This window comes from Choloepus didactylus, chromosome 4 (assembly GCF_015220235.1).
Source record: "Choloepus didactylus isolate mChoDid1 chromosome 4, mChoDid1.pri, whole genome shotgun sequence".
Lineage (NCBI taxonomy): Eukaryota > Metazoa > Chordata > Mammalia > Pilosa > Megalonychidae > Choloepus > Choloepus didactylus.
Genome location: NC_051310.1, coordinates 102361115 through 102370077, shown reverse-complemented (window position 1 = coordinate 102370077; position 8963 = coordinate 102361115).

Genomic DNA, 8963 nt, shown 5'->3' with positions numbered 1-8963 from the left:
CCACAGGTTGTTGGCCAAGCAAGCTCCCTCCCTCCGGTCCCGCCATGGGCAGCTGCCGTCCACCCACCTCCACCTCGAGGCCCCAGTCACCACCCCCAAAGGCCTCCTCCTCTTCCTCTCTTGGTTCCTGTGCAGCGTGAGGCACAGCTGTCCATCCGCCCTCACACCTTCTTTCTGCCCGGGTCTTCTGGGGCTACAGGCTCGGCTCTTGTCTCCCCATCTCCAAGGCAGTGAGGACAAGGATTCTAGCCTAGAGGATGATTTCTCAAGCCCTGTCTTTTAAAATCATATTTGATCCTCCCCATACCTCTGGCAGCATGAGAGACAGGTTATATTATGCCCATTGTACAGACATTGAGACTGAGGCACAGAGAGAGGAAGGGATGCAGTAAAGTATAAAGAACCCAGGGTCTGTCAGATTCAAGTCCCTCTGCTATTTGCTGGCTGTGCCACCTTGAGCAAGTTGCTCAACCTCTCTGGGTCGCAGGTACCTCATTTGTAAAATAGGAGGAAGCTGATGATATAATAGTATCCTTCTAGTGGGGTTGCGGAGTGCTTGGTAAGTGTCAGCCCTTCCCTGGGGCAGAATCCCAGTGAGGAGGAGCCTGAGTCCTGCCAGACTCCAGGCTAAGCTGGCAGGGTCAGCCCGCACTGAGCTGCCGGGCAGCCCAGGGCTTGGGCAGGGCAGGGCAGGGCAGGGAGCTCCCGGCTTGAGTCACAGCCCCCATGCCAGCCTGGGCCGGGAAAGGGCTGAGCGTATCTGAAGCGGGAGGTGGAGGGCAGAATTCGCAGTTCTGGCCCAGGAGATGGGGTGGAGGGTGGCAGCTGAGGAGGGATTGTTTTAAAATGGGGGTTTCTTGGGTCTGTATTTATACCTGGCTTCCTCTCAGCCTCCCTAGCCTTAAAGGGCTAGGGCTCACTCAGCATTGTTGGAGCGAAATCCAGGGTTCCCCCTCCCTCCCGCCCTTCAGGGCTCCATGTCAGTGCCTCCTCGTACCTTATCCACCACGTCTTCCCCGGGATGGCCAAATGGGCACCACAATCCCTTCTGCTCTACAATTCTCATTATCTCTGTTTCACAGAGAGCAGGTGACTCACTGCTCTGCCGTCACTGGGGGTCATGGCCATCCTCCACCAAGAGCCCAGGTGCCTGTAGGGATGGGTGGGCTCCAATCATGCTCAAGTCCTGATGCCTGCTGCCCCTGCCTTAGCTCGGGAAGGAATGGAAACACATTTGCTGGGCACCCACCATGTGCTCTCCACTAGTGACCTTGTCTAGTCCCCACAAACCTTCCCCTTCCTGATTTCCACTTCAGGTTGGCATCCACGTATTCATACAAGGAAGGCACTACGTGCCCAGCTGGAGCCTGCCCAGCACCCCACAATCCTTGTCTTCTGGGAAGAACCCCAATTCTTCCTCCCCCCTTTATGGGGGATTGAATCATGTTCCCCATAAAGACATATTCACCTCTTACTCTGTGTTCCTGTGGGTGTGAACCCATTTGTAAACAAGACATTTGAAGGTGCTGTTATGATTTAAGGTGTGGACTTGCAAATAGGATCTTTGAAGATCCTGTTTAGATGAAGCCAAACTGAATCAGGATGGGCCTTAATCCATGTGACTGGAGTCCCTACAAGGCAAAGGAAATTTGGAAGCAGTCAGTCAGTAGAAGCCAGAATTCAGAAGAAGCCTGAGAATGAAGGAGACCAGGATGGAGGCAGAGATGCAAGCCAAGGAACCCCAAGAATTGCAGCAAGCCCACACAGAATGCCGCAGACACCAGGAGAAAGCGTGACCTGTCAAGACCATCTATTATGGACTTCCAGGTCCTGAAACAATGAGACAAATTCCTGTTGCTTAAGCCCAACCAGTGTGTGGTATTTGTCACTGCAGCCCTGGCAAACTAAGACACTCTCCTTTCCCCACTCCCAATCCTTGTGGTAGGACTGACTCTTCCCCTGCCTCTAGGGGTGGGCATGTGACCTGGGCCTGGCCAATGAGAGGGCCACATGCTTTGGGTCATAGTGATTGGCTCAGCTTTGGGCACATGACCTAAGCTAGCCAGAAGACTGCATTCTGGACTTGAGTTGGAATTGGTGAAAAGAAGCAGCTCTGATTCTCCTGGGCTCAGAACCAGGAGGATATGACACTGGAGCTTCCAAGGGCCATGAAGGGGAGGGAGCCAGTTTAAGCCAACCCTGAGGAAAGCAAAACAGAGAGATGGAGAGACAATGTCCTCACGATGGCGTTTAAGCCTCTGGATCTAGCTGTGCCTGAAGTCCACATACCCCTAGATTTCTCAGCCAGCAAATCCTCTCTTTTTTTTTCTTCCTTTGCTTAAGTCAGTTGGAGTTGAGTTAGTGTCACTGGTACCCAAAATACTCTTGACTAATCTAAGAATGAGGATGTTAAAGGGGCCAGGGACAGAGCCCTGTGGCACAGCTGTAGGGACATCCAGCTGGGCTGACAATAATCTGTGAGTCAGTTTCTGGGGAATAGTTGCTTGATCAGTCCTAATCAACCTCAGGGGACCATCCAGCTTCACCAACATCAGTGCAGAGTTCACAGTAACCCAGACACACCTTGTGTCCTACTGCCCTGTCGGGAAAGGGGATTTGGTCATTTTGGCCTGACTCATTCTTGGTGAACACCTGCCAGCACCTAGAGCTTTCTCAGGGTCTCCCCAGGGCCAGTACCAATGCCGATTCAGGCAACCCCACTAAGCCACTCTGGAGGATCTCTCTTTGGGGACCCAAGAAAACCTGGGAGCCCATCCTCCAGCCCCAGAAAGGTAGGTGGAGGCCGCCAGATCTGACAGGGCAGATCTGACAGAGAAAAGGAAAGCAGGAAAGGGAGCAGGCAGGAGACAAAGACCATAAAATCATAGGGAATTGGGCTGCCCAAGATGAGCACTGGCTGCTTCCTAAATTATGCAGATTTGTGCAAATTTCATGCAAATTAGCCACACAAAGGTGGCAGGGGGCAGTTGCTGACAGCCTAGTTCTGGAGCTTCTCGTCAGTCAGCCTCAGCCTGATTCAGGGAGTGGAAGAGCTGCCACCCACCTGGCATTGAGTGGGATGGGACAGGGGTCTGCTCTATCCCAGGCTCCTGCCTATCCCACCTTCTCAGGGCCCCTCTGGAAGGCCAGACCCTCTACCCCACCCTCAACCCCTGGTTCTGGCATAGACTGTTAGCCCAGAGACAGCCACCTGCAGCTGGGCCTTCCTGGGCACCTGGACCAGCCATCCTCCCTCCTATTGTGCAGAGGCCCTGACCTCAAGAAGGATCTACCCTGTCCCTTGAGTGGCTGTTGATTGACTCATTCTGAGTCACCCACTCACTACCTTTCAAAAGGGCTGGGCTCCTGCAAGGTCAAAGCAAACAGCCATCTACCTACTCCCTACCCTATCCCGGGTCCCAAATAGCTTTCCTTACCCTGTCACTGTGCCTAGAATTGCACCATTTGTGCTTTGGGATGGGGTGGATCTAGAGCTTGGGGCTAAGAGCTGGCAAACTTGGGTCATCAAGCTGGGGGTCCTGGTGCCTGGGACTAGAGCATCCAGCAATTTGTGAGTCTGTGCTGGCCCCCGGGTGCCCAGCTCCTGACGAGGTGGGGCCTCCCCAAAGACCCCAGCCTTGGGGCTTCTAGCCCCACCTGGAATGCCTGCCCCTCCTTTCTCCACCTTTTCACATTCTTCCCATCCTCTAATAACAGTGATGAAAATAATAACACAATTTTTCATAGTCATACACCCAGTAAGTGATATGGTAGGGGATTTACCCAGGTGTGCCCAGCTCCAGAGCACATGTTCAGGAGACCTGTTCAGTGCAGCAACCAACTCCCCCCAACCCATGCCCCCTCCAGGAAGCCTGCCCTGACTTTGTGATGCTAAAGCCATGTGCCAGTCATTGATTTCTCCAGGTCTCTTCTCTGAACTCTTGCAGCCCCATAGTCCAAACCCTGTGGCCTGGCGTGGAATTTGCCCACAAGGCCTGGAAAGAGCCCTCCGAGAACAGGAGTTCTGTCCCCTATAGGACAGGAATACTTCCTGGCTGTGGGCCAACACAGAGCTGGACACCCACAGGGACCCCAATCAGACCTGGAGCCCAAAGGAGTGTGCCAGAGATATCTGGGGTCCCCAAGCCTGGGCAGCTTTCCCAGCACCCCATCCATGGAGCCCAGTTCTCCATGACTGGATACACCCTCCCTGCCAAGTTCTTGCTCCACCCTTACCCTTCTTCCATTCTTCGCTTCTCCCCAAGGCAAGGTCCATCCAGCTCTCCTGCTCTTTTGTCCCCTGGAACCCAGGGACCTGCAGGGAACACCCCTACCTGAGTACTCAGAATGCTTTGCTCTCCCCAGGACAGGAAGTAGAGTCCGGCTGGAGCTGCCCAGGGCTGGGTGTGGCACATTCCTCACATGGGAAGACCTGTGGGGATGCTCAGGGATGCTGAGCCACACAGCAGGGTCCAACCAGAGCTCCTGCCCTTCTTCCCCCTGCACCGGGCACCTTCTGGAGACTGTGCCTTAGTCCATAGAGGTGGAACCTCTTTTGGGGTCACAGATGCTTTTGAGAACCTGCAAAAGGCCCTAAAAGCTGCCCCTAATCCAGAGGGGATGAAGGGACTAGCAAAGAAGGGCTTGGCTCCTCACACCCAGCCAGTAGAGCCCCTGGCCAGGCTCCTCACCCAATCCTACCTCGGCCAAGCTGAGCCCTGCCTAACTTTCCCCAATACCCTTCCAGAGCAGCACCTCACCAGATCCCAGGACCTGTTGCTCACTGAGCCAGGTGACACCACCATGAGGTGAGCTCGGGAAGCCTGTGTTAGCCAGTGGTGACTCCACTCCTCCTGGTTGAGGCCACTAGTCCATCTGCCACCGTTAACCACTACCCTGGCAGCCCCAGAGGGGCAGAGGTCTGTGAGGCCTCATCAGGCAGGGGGCAGGCCCATCCTTTGCCAAAGGAGGCAGCCAGGGAAGGTGGAAAAACTTGGGCCGTGCAATCAGGCAAAATGGCTGTGGGTCCAGCTGTGTGACCTGGGGCAAGTCACTTCACCTCTCTGAGCGATAGTGTCAATTATCGCTACCACACAGGGCTAAAATAAAATAATATTCTGAATCCCCCAGCTCAGTGCCTGGCATAGAGGAAGCAGTCAGGGAAAGTAAATCCCAACTCCTTACCCTTGGGCAGGGCCTTGAATGATGCACTCAAGTCCCACTCAGACCCCCAGCTCCTCTCTGACCATTTTGGATTGTAGCCATCAGTGACATCCCCACTCCCAGCCTCCACCCACAGATCCTTCAGATTTCCCCCTCGGAGGCAGCTAGAGAGAGTGGGTTGTGAGAGGCATGGCATGACCTGGGGGCAGCAAAATTAACCCCTCCACTGCTGCCACCCCCCTCTGCCACCCCCCCTTCCTGAAATGCCACAATTTGGGCACCTGCCCTTGGGCTCAGCACCCTACTTCTCCCTCGGAGAGAGCATGCCTTCAGCCCCTTCCACCCCAGGGGGCCATTGTGGATCTCAGCCACGTGGACCATATCTCTGGGGAAATCCCAGCTGGGCCAAGAGGACAGCCCTGTTTGTAACAGTGAAAACCCAGAAATGACCATTAAGAGGATGCGGGTCCATTCTTTGCAAGAAATACCTTGAAGTAGTTAACACTTTAAGACAGATTTACTTAAAAGAACATGGTAAGATCTCCCAAACTTATGGGAAGAAATGCAAATTCCGTAGGAAGATATATCTAGTAGGATCCCATTTATGTTATTAAAAAGTACCATCTCTGCGCACATGTAGATACTTTGTATGTAAATATGTGGGGAAAAGTCTGCAAGGTACATAAGGACAGCTAACAGTGGAGGATTCTGGGTAGGGAAAGGAAACCTCCTGGTGATGTATTTATATATTGTTTGCTTTTTTATGGTTAAAATGCATTCATGCATTACTTGAATACATGTGTAAATATTTTCAACATAAAACTTCAAAATATGCGTATTTCAAAAGAGTGGATGGGGGTAAGGATGCAGATGACCCTGCTACAGCTCTCCTGGTGCCAGGTAGCCGCCCGGTCTGGCTCCTCTCTGACTCGACCCCAGCAGTCCAGGCTCCCCGCCCCCTACCCCATCACAGCCAAGCTCATTAGCTCTCACTGCGTCCCCTGGTTGTGGCGTCAGCGTTGTGGAAACGTCAGCTCTGTTTGTACAACCATCCGTCAGCCATGCTCTGCAGTCACCTCCACCACCCCTACCCCAACCACACTCGGATCCATCTAGCTTTGTAACAGCTGCTCCCTCAGGACACAGAGAGAAGCAGCTATGAGCCAGGGAGAGGTTGGGAGGAGGCCCAGGTGTCCTGGCTTCCAGGACTCAGCCCCCTGAAATCCCAGGGAAACAGCCTCTTCCCAGAAAAAAATGGAGCCATGTTTCTGCTGTGCTGTGAGGAAGAAAGAGCCAGAACCCAAGTTCTGCCCTCTGTCTGGGGATGTTGCAGGGAGATCAAGGAGGAAGAGAAGACCCAGCTCTGCCCTTAGGAAGGACCCATTCAGGAAAGTCTCTGGGACTCCCGTTGAACAAGGCATGGCAGTGGAACCCCATGATGGCCAAACTTCCCATTTCACAGATTGGGTAATGCTCAGGGAGGGAAACGGTCTTGCCCAAGGCCCCAGAGTGAGTCTATGCAGAGCTTCTGCCCAGCCCCGAGCTCCCACCCCAGCTCTTGGATTTGACCTCTCTGTGTCCTTCCTCACCAGAGCCGCCGGCAAGAAACTGACACGGCAGGAGCAGCCAGGCCCACAGGACCAGGGGCAAGACAGGAGAGCATGCATCTCGGTGGTGGCCAAGGGAAAATATTGACTTTCTGGCTAATAAAGCCGAATTCCATGAAAGCTACAACTCCAGACTGAGAAAATCCATCAGTGTTTCATAAATATTTGAAAGTGTCCGATTGATTATCATCCTGTGATGGCTGCAGCCCAGGGTTTGAGAGTGGGGAGGGACAGAAGGCCTGGCTCCCACCATGCCACGAGAGCCCCAAAGTCATTTGGTCATCCATTCAGAAGCTGTTCGTATTTGTATTTGCTTCTGGAAGCAAAAGAAACTGAAAGGACGCACAAGAAACAAAAATCTGGGCTTACAGAGTAGGGTGGAAGAGGGCAGACTTTTTACTCTATAATGTATCCTATTTTTTGATATTTGAAACATGTGGATGTATTTCCTTTTCAAAAGAATACATAATTATTTTAAGCTGCTCCTGGGGCCATGTCTCCTAGTGCTATTTAGCTGCAGTAGGGAAGACGGAAAAGCTATAAACTTGGGCCCTGCCAGGAGGCAACCATCTGGGGGCAGGAGCGATCCAGTTGTCCATACCAGCTTCTAGATCAGCTCTTGGCTTGGCCTGGGAGCTCGGGAAGGCACAGAGCTCAGATGAGGACATAGCTGTCAATGATCCTGGATGTTTCAGGAGAGGCTCTCCTGGCAGCAGGCAGGTCGCAGTGACAGGGTCATACAAGTGCATTCCTGGCTTCCCACCAGCTGGGGCCCCTGCATTTCCCACCCATGCCCCTCGCCCATGCCGCCAGTCTGGTCTTCAGCAGCAGGGGATTGCTTGCTTCAGCCTTAGTTATGCAATGAAGGGTTAGGGCTGAGGATCATTCAGTCCAATATCCCCTTTCCACCGCCCATTATATAGATGAGCAAATCAAGGCCCTGAGAGGAGAGAGCTGTCCAGGAACAATGGACACATCAGTGGCAGGGCTGTACCTGGAACCCACACCAATTTATGATGCCTAAGCCAAACTTCACTCAACAAGGTGTGGCAAGACCTCCCTTATGCAGATGCCCTTGCTTATCAGGAGGCCCCTGAGCCTGCCACGTCTCCCTCCCAGAACTCTGCTGAAAGGCAAAGAGGCTGGAGCCAGACCCTGCCCAGGGTCCCCAGGGTCTAGCTAGGTGTCACTGAAGCACACATTTCCCTCAGCAGCCCCAGACCAGCATGGACACTTGTTCCGGAGCACCAGTGGCCTTCTTCAGCAGGTTCTGTGGTGCTCGGGCTTGTGCTTCTAGCAAAACCAGCTTCCTCATCTTGGCCACAAGTAGCAGCCTTCCTGGGGCATGGCCTGACAAAGACAAGGGGGGCCCCTGCCTCTTCCAGGACAGCTGGTGGTCGGCCTGAGGCCCCCGGGGAGGGCCAGTGGCTCAGCCCCAGGACAGTAGGACAGTTGTGGCTACAGGAGAGGAGGACAGGGGCACCCTGTTCTGAGGGGGGAGGGTGGGGGCTGCCTGGGAGAGGGGGCTGAGCTGGGCCTTAGGAGGCCACTGCTCACCATTTTAGCTGTGAGTCCAACCCCTCCCCTCATGCTCTGGCACCCACATAGGCACACACATGTGCATACGTGTGCAAGCCATGCAACACCTGCACACACAAGCCTTCCTGTGTATGCTTTGTGCATGCTTACATGTGGGCTGAAATAGGTACCAGAACATGGAAAACGTGTGCATGAGCAAACATGCCCCCCCACAGGAGGACAAACAGATTCCCCCACCTGGGGTGCAGTGGAGCTTGGAGTTGGAGGGAGACTGGGCAAGGTCAAAGGTGCACTGGGACCCAGAATGGCCAGGCAGGATCCCTCGCTGGGACCTGCCTAGAGTCACAGAGGGCTGGAGGCTGGGGGCAAGCCAGGGCCTTGGGCCCACAACTCAGGATCCCCCAACCCACCCCCAGGTTTCTGAAGAGGAAGAGGAGGGAAGGGAGGAAGCCGGGCATCCTTGTCCTTGGCACACATTCACATGCTCACACTCCCTCCACTACATGGTGTGGGTGTGAGGGGGAGTCAGAGGGTCTCGTGGAGACATTGTTTTGTACTAATTGATTCCCGCAGCTTGGAGGAGACGTGAGACCCTTTTGCTGCCCCCACCAAGCTCCCTGCCCACCTTCTGTCTCTGTCTGCCCTCCTGCCCAG